At 49.0% G+C, this 17,583-nt stretch overlaps 1 protein-coding gene across 1 annotated transcript in view; it reads right to left on the reverse strand.

Annotated features, from left to right (window-relative positions):
• Window positions 1-17,583, reverse strand: part of LOC146839211 (uncharacterized) — a 173,898-nt gene that overhangs the window by 30,666 nt on the left and 125,649 nt on the right. The window lies entirely within an intron of this gene.

Here is a 17,583-nt window from a genome sequence, read left to right on the forward strand (position 1 = left end):
GCAGATCTCATGGGGTATTTAACTTGTGGTGATGATCGTGTCTTGTGCCGCTGACACTGCACCCCACTGTACCCCACTACTGATGTCTGTCCCTCTAGGGGTGTTATACTGTGTGTATCTCTTCTTGTGCACAACTTGTGATAATAAATGTTTCATACGAGGCGCCTCGACTCCCCCCGGCCTCGTTCACGCTTTATAAACATCCTAAAATAAATACAGAATAAACCCCTCCCTGGGGGGACTGCTGCTGCCTGTCCCTGGGGACCCCTGTAGTAGGTTATGAGGGGCCCCCCTGCTTCTACTTGTGGGGGGGGGGGGGCTGCTTCCCCTTGTGGGAGGGGCCTCTCTGCTTCTCCTTGTTGGAGGGGCCCCTGCTTCTACTTGGGGGGGGGGGGGTGCTTCCCCTTGTGGGAGGGGCCTCTCTGCTTCTCCTTGTTGGAGGGGCCCCTGCTTCTGCTTGTGGGGTTGGGGGGAGAAGTTAGATGAATGGATGGAAAGAGAGGAAGAGGAAGGGGGAGGCTGGGACATCTTAAGGATTTTGGGGGCCCTGGACCAAACATTTTGGGGCCCCTGCTCAGACCAGTACTTAATTCCTGATCCAATCAGACTGCTCCAGACTCTAAAGTGTGTCCAATGACTCAGCAGCAGCTCACTGACGTCACTGCGCACAATCCCTGCCACCCACCTGTAATACAAATATATGAAAACAAACTGTGTTTAAAAACTAATCAAGGTCATCAGGGCAGGGCTGTGTGGAGAACAGAGCCAGGTCTATCAGGGGCCCCTGAAATGCTGGGGCCCGGGGCCAGAGCCCACTTTGCCAAGGCCTTAAAACGACTCTGAGAGGAGCGGGAAGGGAGAAACAGATGGAGGAGGTGGAGAGAAAGCGATCAGAGAGGGAGGAAAGAAGTGGAGATGTATTGATGGTTGGATGCATAGATGGGTGGGTGGGTGGATGTGTGGGTGGATGGATGTGTGGGTGTATGGATGTGTGGGTGGGTGGATGGAAGGATGGATGCATAGATGGGTGGGTGGATGTGTGGGTGGGTGGATGGTGGATGGGTTGGTGGATGCATGGATAGGTGGGTGATGTATGGATGGATGGATAGACGCATGGATAGGTGGGTGTATGGATTGGTGGGTGGATGGATGAATGGGTGGGTGGATGGATGGGTAGATGGATAGGTGGGTGGGTGGATGTGTGGGAGGGTGGATGGATGGATGGATGGATGGGTGGGTAGATGAATGGATAGATGGGTGGATTGATGGGTGGGTGGATGGATAGGTGGGTGGATGGAAGTGTGGGTCAGTGGATGGATGGGTGGATGGATGGATGTGTGGGTGGATGGATGGGTAGATGGATGGTTAGATGGATGTGTGGATAGATTGATGAGTAGATGGATGGGTGGATCGATGGGTAGATAGATGGATGGGTGAATGGATAGATGGATGGGTGGATGTAAAGATGGATGGGTGGGTGGGTGGATAGATAGATAGATAGATAGATCGATAGATAGATAGGTAGATAGATAGATAGATAGATAGATAGATAGATAGATAGATAGATAGATAGATAGATGGATGGATAGATAGATAGATAGATAGATAGATAGATAGATAGATAGATAGATAGATAGATAGATAGATAGATAGATAGATAGATAGATAGATAGATAGATAGATAGATAGATAGATAGATAGATAGATAGATAGATAGATAGATAGATAGATAGATAGATAGATAGATAGATGGGTGAATGGGTGAATGGATGGATGGAAAGAGAGAGAGAGGGATTGCACAAGAAGCTAAAGAGAGCATTTTTACCAAGGTCGCTGCTGGTTCCCAGTCCCGCCTGGGTAGCAAGGATCACGCGGAGGCAGGAGCCGCTGGCACCACAGAGTCCTATATCACTACCACTGGAGTGGGGGTGTCACTTCTTCTTGTCCTAAAAATCTCCCTCCTTTCTGTTCACCCCAAATCAGCAGAAGTAATGTCCAGGGGCCCGGGGAGGGTCAACTCTCTGTTACTGCAGGGTCCTGCTGCCCTGCGCTGTACACTACTACATCTGGTGCTTAATTTGTAAAAGAATGATAGCCGGGCCCAAAGTTGTGCTCAGAAGCCCACAGCCGGCGCTTTTGAATGACGGTTGCTGAAAACAAAGGCTGTGCCGTCTTGATTCCACCTCGTGGCTCATTAATCCACCACCAGCCACTCCCAGCTCCTTTATCTCACTCTTGATTCCACCTCGTGGCTCTTTAATCCACCACCAGACACTCCCGGCTCCTTTATCTCACTCTTGATTCCACCTCATGGCTCTTTAATCCACCCCCAGACACTCCCAGCTTCTTCAATCAATCAATCAATCATGCATTTGTAAAGCACACTACTCACCCGTGAGGGTCTCAAGGCGCTGGTGGAGTGGGGGTTGCTGCTACTGCTCGAACAGCCAGGTCTTGAGAAGTCTCCTGAAGGTCAGCAGGTCCTGGGTCTGCCGCAGGTGGGTGGGGAGGGTGTTCCATGTCTTGGTGGCAAGGTAGGAGAATGATCTGCCACCGGCGGTCGCTCTTCGGATGCGGGGGACAGTGACGAGGGAGAGGTCAGCGGAGCAATGATGGCGGTTCGGGCTGTAGAAGGTGAGTCGTTCGTTGAAGTATGCTGGTCCGGTGTTGTGGAGTGCTTTGTGAGCGTGGGTGAGGAGCTTGAAGGTGATCCACTTGTTGACGGAGAGCCAGTGCAGGTCTCTCAGGTGGGATGTGATGTGGCTGTGGCGGGGGATGTCGAGGATGAGGCGTGTATGCGTTGTAGTAGTTTCTGGAGTTTGGCGTGGTTCCTGCGTAGAGGGCGTTGCTGTAGTCGTGCCTGCTGGTGACGAGGGCCTGGGTGACTGTCCTTCTGGTTCCGATGGGGATCCATCTGTAGATCTTGCAGAGCATGCAGAGGGTATTGAAGCAGGAGGAGGATACAGCGCTGACTTGCTGGGTCATTGACAGCGATGAGTCCAGGATGGACCCCAGATTGCGTGCGTCGTCGATGGGAGTCAGTGCAGCTCCCAGTGTGGCCAGCCGGATCTCTGACATATTATCGAAAGACACATTATCGAACTACACAAATATCGCAACAAAAATATCGACATCAAAATTATCGACATTGTATACTTAATTAAAAAACTACACTAATATCGACACTACAATATCGTAATACAATTATATCGATCACACAAAAATCGCACACATCAATATCGCAATACTAAATATCGACATTGACTCGATATTTATGTCCCTCGATATTAAAAAGTCGATATATAGACTGCTCACCTGGCCAGCCATCAGGAGTCGTCCCAGGCAGAGGGGGTGCAGCCAAGGATGAGGACCTCCGTCTTGTCCAAGTTCACTTTCAGGTGACTGTTCTTCATCCATCCGGCAACGGCCTTCCTTCCTTCGTGGAGGTTGGTTTTGGTGGTGGTCGGGGCCTTGGTGAGGGAGAGGATCAGCTGGGTGTCGTCGGCATATGAGATGATGTTAAGGTCATGTGATCGCTCTATGTGGGCAAGCGGTGCCATGTAGACGTTGAAGAGTGTCGGGCTGAGGGATGATACTTGGGGTACGCCGCAGATGATCTTGGTGGCTTTAGATTGGAAAGGAGGGAGACAGACACTCTGGGTTCTGCGGTGAAGGAGGATGTCCTGTCCAGGGCTTTGTCGCGGATCCCTGCGTTGTGGAGGTGTGTGCATAGGGTGTGGTGGCAGACGGTGTCGAAGGCGGCTGAAAGGTCCAGGAGGATTAGGGAAGCAGTTTCTCCGTTGTCCAGCAGGGTCCGGATGTCATCGGTGGCGGCGATGAGGGCAGTTTGGGTGCGGTGGTTGCTGCGGAATCCGGATTGGGATGGGTCCAGGATGTTGTTCTCCTCGAGGAAGACGGTCAGTTGCCTGTTGACAATCTTCTCGATTACTTTTGCCAGGAACGGGAGTAGGGAGATGGGCTGGAAGTTCTTGAGGTCCTTAGGGTCCACCTTAGGATTCTTGAGTAGGGCGTTGATCTCGGCGTGCTTCCAGCTCTTCAGGAAGGTGGTGGTCTCGAAGGAGTTGTTGATGATCTTGCGGAGATGGGGTGTGATGGTGGAGCTTGATTTTTGAAGATGTGGTGCAGGCAGGGGTCTGATGGTGAGCCGGAGTGGATGGTGTTCATGATTTTGATGGTGTTGATGGAGCTTAGATTTCTCCTATAAAATGTATGCATTATTATATGACAAAAGGTTGCAGACATGAGTTCTAAAATGGCACGCAGATTGTGGCGCAAGCAAGATGAAAACATAGGCCTGATCAGAATGCTTCAGTTTGGAGGTGCTTTCATGTGAAAACATGCTCAATTAGTTGAACAGCCATGTTTATATGTGATTAATCCATATGTAATCTCACTATAGAATGGACATTAATTTAGAAAATGTATTTGTACTTTTAAAATGGCATCATGTATTTTTGCAAGAGTAGAAATGTGCTGAATTGTGTTTCACAGTGTAGAAAACCACGTGATTTCAGTTTGCTTTAGTGGACTCAGCTTTCTGCAGTTTTTGCCCTTGAACATTAGAATGGAATGTGCTCCTCTTCCCGCCCTCTGGTTTCCGCTCGACCTTCACTATGTTGCATATTTTTGTAGCCTGTTTAAACGTGGAGAGAAGAGCACACTTTTTTTTCATAAATCACAAGACTGAAATTTGAACAGGAACAAGCCTGATTAATGACGTATCCAGTCAGCCCATGGGGAGATGATGTGTCTTGAAGTTCTGACTGGACCAGCTATGAGGACTGAGCACGTGAACTATTGCTTGAAATGTGGCTTACAAGTGGGAGGAGTGCCTCTTTTTTCATTTTTTCTGAGGGCCAGGCCCAGTTTCTGTGCTGGACACAGAGACAGGGAGGGGCTGCATCTGTGGGGGCTATGGTGCAGCTTGAGACAGAGACACGGACTAGCACAGCGAGGCAGAGGCAGAGGCAGAGAGAGAAAGAGCTGAAAGATCAGAACAGATTTAGATTTTAGCTGCTAAACTGCATTTATTTCTCTTTTCGGGAGATTTTTGCCATTATTAATTATTGATTACCCTTGTAAGACCTACTCTTTTTCTTAGAAACTCTTTAAGAGTTTTGACTGACAATTTGCGCCACATTTCTCTTCCTATATGTGATGCTTATATGCAGACTGTAATATGTTCTGTATTAATGCTATTTTTCCTATTTTTCAATTCTGTAACATGATTGATATTTGACTAATGAATAAAGAGTCAGAGAACCTTAACTTTTGACTTAAAATAAAACCCTTTAAAATAACTCATCAACCTCATTATTGCCTCTAATATTGTTTGCATTTAATTTTCATATTTATGTAAAGTCTCCTGTATGGTGAAACACGGTCATCAAAAGGTCCATCATTTTCACCCTTTACAGCGGTAAACCATAGGTAATGAGGTTTAGAATAGGGAAATTACCAGGTAATTACCACTAGATCAGTGTCATCGTCATTGACGTGGGTCCAGGAGAGCAAGGGGTTGGTGTGGCTGAGGGGCGGTGAGTCTGAGGTGTCGGTGGCTGTCGGGAGCCTGATTGTTGGAGCTGTCGTGGATGTCTGCGATCTTGCGGTGGAAGAAGGTGCCAAGGGAGTCGCAGAGGTCTTGCGATGGCAGGATGTTGTTGGAATTGGGGCCAAGGTTGGAGAGTTCCTTCATGATGTTGAACAGCTCTTTGCTGTTGTGTGCGTTGTTGTCAATGCGTTCCTTGAAGGAAGTCCTATTGGTGGTTTGGATGAGTTGGTGGTGTCTGCGGATGACGCTCTTGTGGGCTACATTGCTGTACGGTGTCTGTTCTTGATGCCACTTCTTCTCGAGCCTTCGGCAGGTCTGCTTGGATGCCTGGAGGTTGGCGGTAAACCAGATGGCTTTTCTGTCGGTGCATCTGTTTGAGGGTTTCTTGATCGGGGCGAGAGTGTTGGCACAGTCGTCGATCCATTGCCTGAGGTTGCGTGCGGCAGTGTCGGTGTCGGCGGTGTCAGTTGGTGGGTTTCGGGCGAGGGTGGTGATTAGGTGCTCTTCGGTGACTTTGCTCCAGCTGCGGTGGGGGGTCTGTTGTGTGTGGTGGTGCATGGTGGGTTTCTCAAAGGTGAAGTGGATGCAGCGGTGGTCGGTCCAGTGGAGTTTGGTGGTGTGGCTGAAGGTGACGTGGTTGCTGGTGGAGAAGATGAGGTCGAGCGTGTGTCCGGCGGAGTTGTGACAAGTTGTTTTAGTCCGAGGTTGGCAAGGTTGTCAAGCAGGGTGGTAGAGTTGCTGTCGTTGTCGTTCTCAAGGTGGAAGTTCAGGTTTCCAAGGAGGATGTAGTCCGTGGATGCAATGGCGTGCTTGCTGACGAAGTCGGCGATGGAGTCACTGCACTGTGGCCAGGGTCCAGTGGTCTGTAGACGAGGGTTCCTCTGAGGGTGGTGTTGTGGAGCTGGTCAATGTGGAGCTGGAAGTGCAGGTGTTCGGCGGCGCTGAGAGTGTCATCGGTGCTGGTCGAGATTCTGAGGGTATTCCTGTGAACAATGGTGATTCCTCCTCCTGCTCCGTTGGTACGGTCCCTGCGGGTGATCTTGTAGCCGTCCGGGATGGCTATGACGATGTCGGGTCCCGAGGAGGGGTTCATCCAGGTATCCATCAGGAAGGCGACGTCCGTGGAAGATGAGTCGAGTAGGTCCCAGAGTTTGATGGCGTGCTTGCGGGCGGAGCAGGTGTTGAGTAGTATGCATCTGAGGTGGTTGCGTCCTACCCCGGTGGGCGAGGTGGCAGCTTGGAGGCTGGTGAAGCTGCAGCTCCGGCAGGAGAAGGGTCCTTGGGTGCGCTTCGGGGTGGCCAGGTAGCATGTGTATGATCGGCCGGCATTGAATGCGTGGAGGGTGCTGGCATCGTAGTGGCAACGGGCATCTTAGCATTCGCGGGGACCAGGGGTCTGGTGCTGGGCGCAGTACATGTAGTGACGGGCGCAGACGGGCTTGCATTTGGCGCGTCTGCAGCCACCATAAGAAGGGGAGGTGGTAGGGAGGAGCAGCTGGGAGGCGGGAGCGGGAGCGGGATGAATGGGTGAGCGGGGGGGTAGGGGAGAGGAACGGGCGGAAGCACAGAATACAAAGAAAAGGAATACAACAGTGGGCACAAAATAATACAACAGCAGAATAGAAAAAAGTAATACAACAGCAGACAAATAAAAGGCAAAAAGGAACAGAGCGAGCACACAGATACTTACGGCTCATCACTGGGCCACCAGGGATGAGGGGCAGGGGGGAGCCTGCGGGTAGAGGAGGGCCTCGAACTCGCAGCAGCAGCGAGATCAGGGAGCAGGGACACAGGCACAGACCGGTGGAGCTGTGCAGTGTGGGGAGCGACTTGCCTGGATCAGGGTCAAGCGTCGCTCCTTTATCTCACTCTTGATTCATTGCTCTTTAATCCAGCACCAGCCACTCCCGGCTCCTTTAACACACTCTTGATTCCACCTCATGGCTCTTTAAGCCACCCCCAGACACTCCAGGCTCCTTTATCTCACTCTTGATTCCACCTCGTGGCTCATTAATCTACCACCAGCCACTCCCGGTTCCTTTATCTCACTCTTGGTTCCACCTCATGGCTCTTTAAACCTCCCCCAGTCACACCTCATGGCTCTTTAACCCACACCCAGCCACTCTCGGCTCCTTTATATCACTCTTGATACCACCTCATGGCTCTTTAATCCACACCCAGACACTCCCGGCAACATTATCTCACTCTTGATTCCACCTCGTGGCTCTTTAATCCACCCCCAGATACTCCTGGCTCTTTTATCTCACTCTTGATTCCACCTCATGGCTCTTTAATCCACCCCCAGACACTCCCAGCTTCTTCAATCAATCAATCAATCAATCATGCATTTGTAAAGCACACTACTCACCCGTGAGGGTCTCACCCCCAGACACTGTCGGCTCCTTTAACTCACTCCTGTAGGTCCCTGCTTTCTACCTTTGTCACTTTTTTCATATTTCTCTTCCTCTTTATACCCCCTTGTGTGTTTTTTACTCCCTTGTTATGGGTCAAAGTCTGATGAGGAAAAATAAGTGCCGCCCCCCAAAAGGAGAGTGCTCATGGGCCCCACCTGCGACCACCAGCTCAAATTAAGCTTTAATCAACATCTTACCCATTGGTTGATAAATGAAAAAATTTAGGGCTATCGGGCGGGATGAGGAAAGAAGAAAATCAGACAGGAAAGAGAAGAATCAAAGGAAGGAAAACACAAAAAACAGATTGCTGAGGAAGAGAATACGCGCGAGTCACTCCATGACCACATATCGTCCACCCGTCACTGTGGACTTCTGATACAGCGAATGTCTGCGTCTTAGCTGTTGCTTCTTGCTCAAACACTATGGTGATCTCATGATCCTACGGGTGGGGGTGTAATCTGGTCTGGATCATGGTGGTCTCATGATCCTACGGGAGAGGTAATCCGGTCTGGCTCATGGTGGTCTCATGATCCTGCAGGTGGTCTGGCTCACGGTGATCTCATGATCCTACGGGTGGTCTGGCTCACGGTGTTCTCATGATCTTACGGGTGGAGGGGTAATCTGGTCTCGCTCATGGTGGTCTCATGTTCCTACGGGAGGGAGGTAATCTGGTCTGGCTCATGGTGGTCTGATGATCCACGGGTGGTCTGGCTCATGGTGGTCTCATGATCCTACTGGTGGTCTGGCTCTTTCTTCCAAACATCTTGTTTCGATGTAGATGTGGCCAAAGAATGTGATCTCTTTTTTTTCTAGTTCACGCTTGACTGGATTCAGTCAATCCAACGCCTTCCCGCTGGAGGTCTCTCCTCCTCAGTCAGGAAGCCCAAACTCTGGGCCTCATGTATGAGGTTTTGGGTCGGGCAGCACCACAAGGAATCTTGCTGCACTGCTCTACGTCAGAACAAAAGGGCAGGAATGCGCTGTATCTATGTGATACAGCGCATTCCAGTCCTTTTCCCCAGCCAGGTGCACAATGGGCTGCCGTGCGCCAATACAGGCACCCTCTCGCCATGGTGCAATGCAAGGGGGCCTGCGTTGCGGGGTGATTGATTTTGTTCAGGAAGAGAGACCTTCCTGCACACAGTCAATCACAAGAGGCGATTTCCTATTTCTATGTGTGCTGCAGAATGCAGCACTAATAGAAAAAGGAAAACACGAGGAGAAATAAGCAAAGTTCTCCTCGTTGTGCCTCCCTAACGCCACCCCTGGGGTGGCGTTATATTCTGACGTATTCCCAAGTTTACAATCTCCCGTAAATCTGAGAATGCGTCAGGTTTCATGAGTGTTGTGTGGGAACACCCACAGTAACACCCATGAAACGCCCGTTTCATGCAGTGCTCTGCGTGAAAGGAGCTCATATTTATAAGGCCATGAAAAGCCATGTAAAGTGGCTTTACGTGGCCTTATAAATAAGCAGTGGCACATTGCGCCACTGGAACATCAAAAAAGTGAAGTTCTGGCGGCGCAAAAGTGCCAGTCTCTGGGTTCTACTTGCACCAGCATGGGACCTGGCTAGGTGCCAGCCATCTGTTCTGCTCTCAGCCTGAGTTGGCTTCATCTTGCCAACCACGAGCGGCGTCTCCTCTTGGATTCTGGTGCAGAACATGTTAGCCCTGTGGGACCCCCATCAGGTTGACCGATTTGCAACTTGTGAAAACGCCCATTGTCCACAATTGTGAGCCCTCCAGTTTACACTATGGGAAATGCTGGGCGACACATTTCGGTTGAGGTAGAGTTTTCCGCTTCACTACACCTTTCTTGCCATATCCTTAATTCCTCCAGTTCTCAGGAATATTCCACATGAGTGATCTGAAGCCATTCTTACCACCCATGACTGGCTAGAAGGGTGTGGTACGTGGACCATCTGCTCCTCTCCTTGTGCCGCCCGCTCCATCTGCCTCTCAGGAGGGAGCTTCTTTCACAATTAGAAAGTCTGGAGATCGAGAGGGGCAGGAAATGCACCTTGGTCTGCGGAGCCTCCACCTTCATGCCTGGAGATTGGGAGGGGCGGGACCCGCACCTCCCCCTGCAGAGCCTCCACCTTCAAGTCTATAGATCGAGAGGGATGAAACCGGCACTCGCCCTGCAGAGCCTCCACCTTCATGTCTGGCGATTGAGAGGGACGGGACCCGCGCCTCACTCTGCAGAGCCTCCACCTGGATGTCTATAGATCTAGAGGGACGGGCCCGCTCTCGCCCTGCACAGCCTCCACCTTCAAGTCTATAGATCGAGAGGGATGAAACCCGCACTCGCCCTTCAGAGCCTCCACCTTCCTGTCTGGAGATTGAGAGAAGCAGGACCCACACCTCACCCTGCAGAGCCTCCACCTTCATAACTAGAGATAGTGGGGGCGAGACCCGCGCCTCACCCTGCAGAGCCTCCACATTAATTTCTAGAGATTGAGAGGGGCATCGGAGCTCCTTCTAGCTGCCAATGGAGGTGGTCGATGTCATTTTATCAGCTTTTTGCCCCTCCACCTAGTCAGTCTCTTCTGGAAGATAAAACTCATACATGGTCTGGCATGTTGATCATACCGTGGACTCTTCGACGGCACTCCTTTCAGAAGGTTTCCATTGTGCTCTGTCGCTGGTCCTGCAGAGTTGTGCAGTAGACGAAGGATACATAGCTGCCCTGTCCAGCATGCCTCATGCAATCTCCAATCACAGTCAGATGTTTGAAGGGACTGGCACATATCTTTGCACCTATTCCCTTTCTTATGCGTCAATGGACTTGTTTTCACATTTCTGAGCCCTTCCACAATTACCAGCTATGGTTACTGATATTGTACACTGTTTTTTGTTGCTATTATTTTGATGATATACAACAAACAACAATGCTTCGCTGTAGACTTATTATGAACTAAGACAGTTTACAGACCATAGAATGAAATGGAGTGTCTATAGCGCCTGGAAGTCACTCGAGGAGTCGAGTCATACGTCTTCACTTTGTCTCGATGCACCCTCACTTCTTTATTCACATGCGCACCTGTTCACTTCTTGAGCACTTTATATCATGATTATAGCGGATTTAATTTGCTAAATTCTGTGAATAGATTGAATCAAGTGTGATTGTTCGATCGTTGCTTTTCAACTGTATTTTCCAAATTGTCGAAGTCAAATCAGCAAATGCTAAAACTGTACATTTCTGGTTAATGGACGACCCGGAGAACCTTATGGACTGGACACGCATCGAGAGGTATGGTCGCACATTTCTACTTGCGCCTGCACTTTATTAAATGCTCGCTGAGGTGTTGGCCATCTATTGGCCCATATCTGAGGGTTTAATTTCCATCGGGCTGGCAGCAAAACTGTAATTATTTGGTCAATCCTCGTTTATTTAACACACTAGGTAACGTCTGCGCCGCAGGCTTGTGTCTTCTTTTATTTCTCTTGTGTATAAGACAGCTTCAGGCTTCCTAGCAGGTTTACTTGCTCTGAGTAGGCAACAAGCAGAGGAGACGCCGGTATCTGCACCTAGGTACGTGCTTGTTAGCTGGTACGCTTTGAAAGATCTAATGATCGCTCCATCTAATTGATTGGTTTTAATAGTGATGTACGTCATCCGTTTGCACTTGCACTTTACGTCAGATCATGGATTATGCGCAAAGTGCAGTATTTATATGAACTGTGCTTAAGTTGTTTTAAGCGAACAAAAATTGTGATTGTTTTATTATGTGCTGTAAATATCAATTTTTTAGGCGTTATGGCATAAACCGCTGACAATAACCCTTTGCCATCAAGTACCACACCTGCAGGAATGCTCAGTGGGTTGTGCGCTGCTAGATTTCACATGGACGTCTGTGGAAGTGTTTCCCCCAGAAAGCAGAGTAGATCATACGGTGGGGGTCAAGAAAGGTTTATTTAAGTATCACAGCTACAGAGACCCCATCCATCATCAAGCTAAGACCGACTGACAAATGTCTCTATTCCAGCCCACCGCCTAGCAAGCACCCCCACATTCCAGAATATCATGACACAGGACGTCACACCTTCTCCCCCTTACACATTCTAAATTTGAAGAAAATAAAAGGAAACTTAACTATGAACATGTTAGAGAATGCAGTTCCGATCTTTGAAGAACTCAACAGAGCGATTTTATAGGGGAGGAGAAAACTGGGGTGCATGGCAAAATGGGAAAGCGCTCACTTTAAGAAACACAATCGTGCAAACATCGGGGAATAGATTTCAAGCGTAGAGCCCAGAGCCCCTTTCTAGTGCAACAGGCTCTTCCACCTCAGAGCCCGAATCCGGCCCACCAGCTGCGGTGCTAGTATCAAAACTAGCACTAGCCTGGCACTTCGCCACTCGACTTAGATTCCAAATTCTATGATCACTGGACTTTATTGTATTTTTGAAAACCTTGATAACCTTAAACGGAAGACTGAATTTGGATCTGCCTCCGCCTTTCCTGAGAGACTTAATCTTGACCCAGCCTCCCACGTCGACCACCGTTCTCTTCACAGCCCTCCTTTTATCATACAAGATTTTTCTTTTTTTCATCACCTCTTTCTCTCTTTCCAGTCCTCAATACTGCCCTCTGTTACACCTGGTCGCCTTGGCGTGTGTCTCCCTTCCATTTTTCGCTGTTTTCTCTTCTGTTTTTGATATGTTTTTCTGGTTAGATGCTTCGGGCACTGTGCCACTGCTATTCGGTGCCACAGTGCAAGTGCTCCCTATGTTAAATTGGTGTAATGGATTCGCGACTCCATGATTGGCTTATTTGATTCACTTATCAGACCCTAGTACACTGCATTGCGTGTGCCCAGGGCCTGTAAGTCAAATGCTGCTGGTGGGCTTGCATCACTGATTGTGCCACCCGTAGAAGCAGCTTGTAAAGTGTGTCTCAGGCCTGCCATTGAAGAGCCTGTGTGCAGTCTAGTACTGCTATGTCGACTTGGTAAGTGCACCACAGACCAGTCCCTAAACCTTCCATTTTCTACATGTTAGCCACCCCAAGGTAAACCCTAGGGCAGGGTGCATTGTATGTGAAAGGTAGGACATGCCCTGATGTGTGTAGCATGTCCTGGTAGTGAATTACAGCCAATTTAGTTTTTCACTATTGGAAGGCTATCTGTCCCCATAGGCCAGAAGGGGCAGTTTGGTTATAACAATTTATAATCCTAACTATCCCAGAGAACATGGTAGAAAAACAAATTTAATATGCCTGAACTCAGAATGATAAGATACATCTTTTAGTGAAGTTGGTTTTAACATTGTGTTTGAAACTACCACTTTTAGAAAGTAGGTATTTTCTTGCCTAACCATCCAAGCCTGCCTCTGCTAGGTTATGTAATCCATGTCTGGTTTGTGAGTGACAGGGGCTGAGGGGGCTCCAGGAGACAGGGTCTGTCAGCACAAGACTGAATAGACCTATCTGCGCTGGGAGTGGTAGGAGGAGTTGCACCTGGGCCTGAATAGGGCTGTGCCTGCTTTCCACAATGCTGGCTCCACCTTCTGTGGTGTGTCTGAAGACCCTGGCCCACACTGACAAAGAAAGACGTTTTGTACTGGCAGGATGCACCCAGAACTGGTTTGGACTACTAGGTACAGACACTCTCTGCCTTCAGAGACAAAGGATTTGTATGTATAAAAAGGGGAACCCAGAACTTTATATCTTCTTCTTCTCAATCTTTATTTCGACCAATAGTCATAAAAGTACAAACAATTTCACACATTCCCGGCTCCTTTATCTCACTCTTGATTCCACCTCATGGCTCTTTAATCCACCCCAGACACTCTCGGCTCCTTTATCTCACTCTTGATTCCACCTCTTGGCTCTTTAATCCAACCCCAGACACTCTCAGCTCCTTTATCTCAATCTTTATTCCACCTCATGGCTCTTTAATCCACCACCAGAGACTCCTGGCTCCTTTATTTCACTCTTGATTCCACCTTGTGGCTCCTTAATCCACCCTCAGCCACTCCCGGCCCCTTTATTCCACTCTTGATTCCACCTCATGGCTCTTTAATCCACCCCCAGCCACTCCCGGTCCCTTTATCCCACTCTTGATTCCACCTTCTGGCTCTTTAATCCACCCCAGACACTCTTGGCTCCTTTATCTCACTCTTGATTCCACTTTGTGGATATTTAATCCACCCACAGACACTCCTGGCTCCTTTATCTCACTCTTGATTCCACCTCGTGGTTTTTTAATCCAGCACCAGACACTCCTGGCTCCATTATCTCACTCTTGATTCCACCTCATGGCTCTTTAATCCACCCACAGACACTCTCGGCTCCTTTATTTTACTCTTGATTCCACCTCGTGGCTCTTTAATCCACCCCCACACACTCTCGGCTTCTTTATCTCACTCTTGATTCCACCTCGTGGCTCTTTAATCCAGCAACAGACACTCTTGGCTCCTTTATGTCACTCTTGATTCCACCTCGTAGCTCTTTAATCCACCCCACACACTCCCAGCTCCTTAATCTCACTCTTGATTCCAATTTGTGACTCCTTAATCCACTCCCAGACACTCCTGCCTTCTTTGTTTTACTCTTGATTCCGCCTAGTGGCTCTTTAATCCACCACCAGACAGTCTTGGCTCCTTTATCTCACTCTTGATTCCACCTCATGGCTCTTTAATCCACCCCAGACACTCTTGGCTCCTTTATCTCACTCTTGATTCCACCTCATGAGTCTTTAATCCACCCCCAGACACTCCTAGCTTCTTTATATCACTCTTGATTGCACCTCATGGCTCTTTAATCCACCCGTGACACTCCTGGCTCCTTTATCTCACTCTTGATTCCACCTCATGACCCTTTAATCCACCCCCAGACAATCCCAGCTCCTTTATCTCACTCTTGATTCCACCTCATAGCTCTTTTATCCACCCAAGACACTCTCAGCTCCTTTATCTCAATCTTTATTCCACCTCATGGCTCTTTAATCCACCACCAGAGACTCCTGGCTCCTTTATTTCACTCTTGATTCCACCTTGTGGCTCCTTAATCCACCCTCAGCCACTCCCGGCCCCTTTATTCCACTCTTGATTCCACCTCATGGCTCTTTAATCCACCCCCAGCCACTCCCGGTCCCTTTATCCCACTCTTGATTCCACCTTGTGGCTCTTTAATCCACCCCAGACACTCTTGGCTCCTTTATCTCACTCTTGATTCCACTTTGTGGATATTTAATCCACCCACAGACACTCCTGGCTCCTTTATCTCACTCTTGATTCCACATAATTGCTCTTTAATCTACCCACAGACACTCTCGACTCCTTTATCTCACTCTTGATTCCACCTCGTGGTTTTTTAATCCAGCACCAGACACTCCTGGCTCCTTTATATCACTCTTGGTTCAATCTCATGACTCTTTAATCCCCCCCGTCACACCTCATGGCTCTTTAATCCACCCCCAGCCACTCTCGGCTACTTTATCTCACTCTTGATTCCACCTCATGGCTCTTTAATCCACCCCTAGACACTCCAAGCATCTTTATCTCACTCTTGATTCCACCTTGTGGCTCTTTAAACCACCACCAGCCACTCCCAGCTCCTTTATCTCACTCTTGATTCCACCTCGTGGCTCTTTAATCCACCCCCAGCCACTACTGGCTCCTTTATCTCACTCTTGATTCCACCTCGTGGCTCTTTAATCCACCCCCTGCCACTCCTGGCCCATTTATCCCACTCTTGATTCCACCTCGTGGCTCTTTAATCCACCCCAGATACTCTTGGCTCCTTTATCTCACTCTTGATTCCACCTCGTGGCTATTTAATCCACCCACAGACACTCCTGGCTCCTCTATCTCACTCTTGATTCCACCTCATGGCTCTTTAATCCACCCACAGACACTCTCGGCTCCTTTATTTTACTCTTGATTCCACCTCGTGGCTCTTTAATCCACCCCACACACTCTCGGCTTCTTTATCTCATTCTTGATTCCACCTCGTGGCTCTTTAATCCAGCAACAGACACTCTTGGCTCCTTTATGTCACTCTTGATTCCACCTCGTAGCTCTTTAATCCACCCCACACACTCCCAGCTCCTTAATCTCACTCTTGATTCCAACTTGTGGCTCCTTAATCCACTCCCAGACACTCCTGCCTTCTTTGTTTTACTCTTGATTCCGCCTCGTGGCTCTTTAATCCACCACCAGACAGTCTTGGCTCCTTTATCTCACTCTTGATTCCACCTCATGGCTCTTTAATCCACCCCAGACACTCTTGGCTCCTTTATCTCACTCTTGATTCCACCTCATGAGTCTTTAATCCACCCCCAGACACTCCTAGCTTCTTTATATCACTCTTGATTGCACCTCATGGCTCTTTAATCCACCCGTGACACTCCTGGCTCCTTTATCTCACTCTTGATTCCACCTCATGACCCTTTAATCCACCCCCAGACAATCCCAGCTCCTTTATCTCACTCTTGATTCCACCTCATAGCTCTTTTATCCACCCAAGACACTCTCAGCTCCTTTATCTCAATCTTTATTCCACCTCATGGCTCTTTAATCCACCACCAGAGACTCCTGGCTCCTTTATTTCACTCTTGATTCCACCTTGTGGCTCCTTAATCCACCCTCAGCCACTCCCAGCCCCTTTATTCCACTCTTGATTCCACCTCATGGCTCTTTAATCCACCCCCAGCCACTCCCGGTCCCTTTATCCCACTCTTGATTCCACCTTTTGGCTCTTTAATCCACCCCAGACACTCTTGGCTCCTTTATCTCACTCTTGATTCCACTTTGTGGATATTTAATCCACCCACAGACACTCCTGGCTCCTTTATCTCACTCTTGATTCCACATAATTGCTCTTTAATCTACCCACAGACACTCTCGGCTCCTTTATCTCACTCTTGATTCCACCTCGTGGTTTTTTAATCCAGCACCAGACACTCCTGGCTTCTTTATCTCACTCTTGATTCCACCTCGTTGCTCTTTAGTCCACCACCAGCCACTCCTGGCTCCTTTATATCACTCTTGTTTCCATCTCATGGCTCTTTAATCCCCCCCCCAGTCACACCTCATGGCTCTTTAATCCCTCCCCAGTCACACCTCATGGCTCTTTAATCCACCCTCAGCCACTCTCGGCTCCTTTATCTCACTCTTGATTCCACCTCATGGCTCTTTAATCCACCCCTAGACACTCCCGGCTCCTTTATCTCACTCTTGATTCCACCTTGTGGCTCTTTAAACCACCACCAGCCACTCCCGGCTACTTTATCTCACTCTTGATTCCACCTTGTGGCTCTTCAATCCAACCCCAGCCACTACCGGCGCTTTTATCTCACCCTTGATTCCATCTCGTGGCTCTTTATTCCACCCCCAGACACTCTCGGCTCCTTTATCTCACTCTTGATTCCACATTGTGGCTCTTTAATCCACCCCAGACACTCTCGGCTTCAGTCTCTCACTCTTGATTCCACCTCATGGCTCTTTAATACAGCACCAGACACTCTCGGCTCCTTTATGTCACTCTTGATTCCACCTCGTAGCTCTTTAATCCACCCCAGACACTCCCAGCTCCTTTATCCCACTCTTGATTCCACATTGTGGCTCCTTAATCCACCCCCAGCCACTC

The sequence above is a fragment of the Triturus cristatus genome, chromosome 4_2 (assembly GCF_964204655.1).
Source record: "Triturus cristatus chromosome 4_2, aTriCri1.1, whole genome shotgun sequence".
In the NCBI taxonomy this organism is placed as follows: Eukaryota; Metazoa; Chordata; class Amphibia; order Caudata; family Salamandridae; genus Triturus; species Triturus cristatus.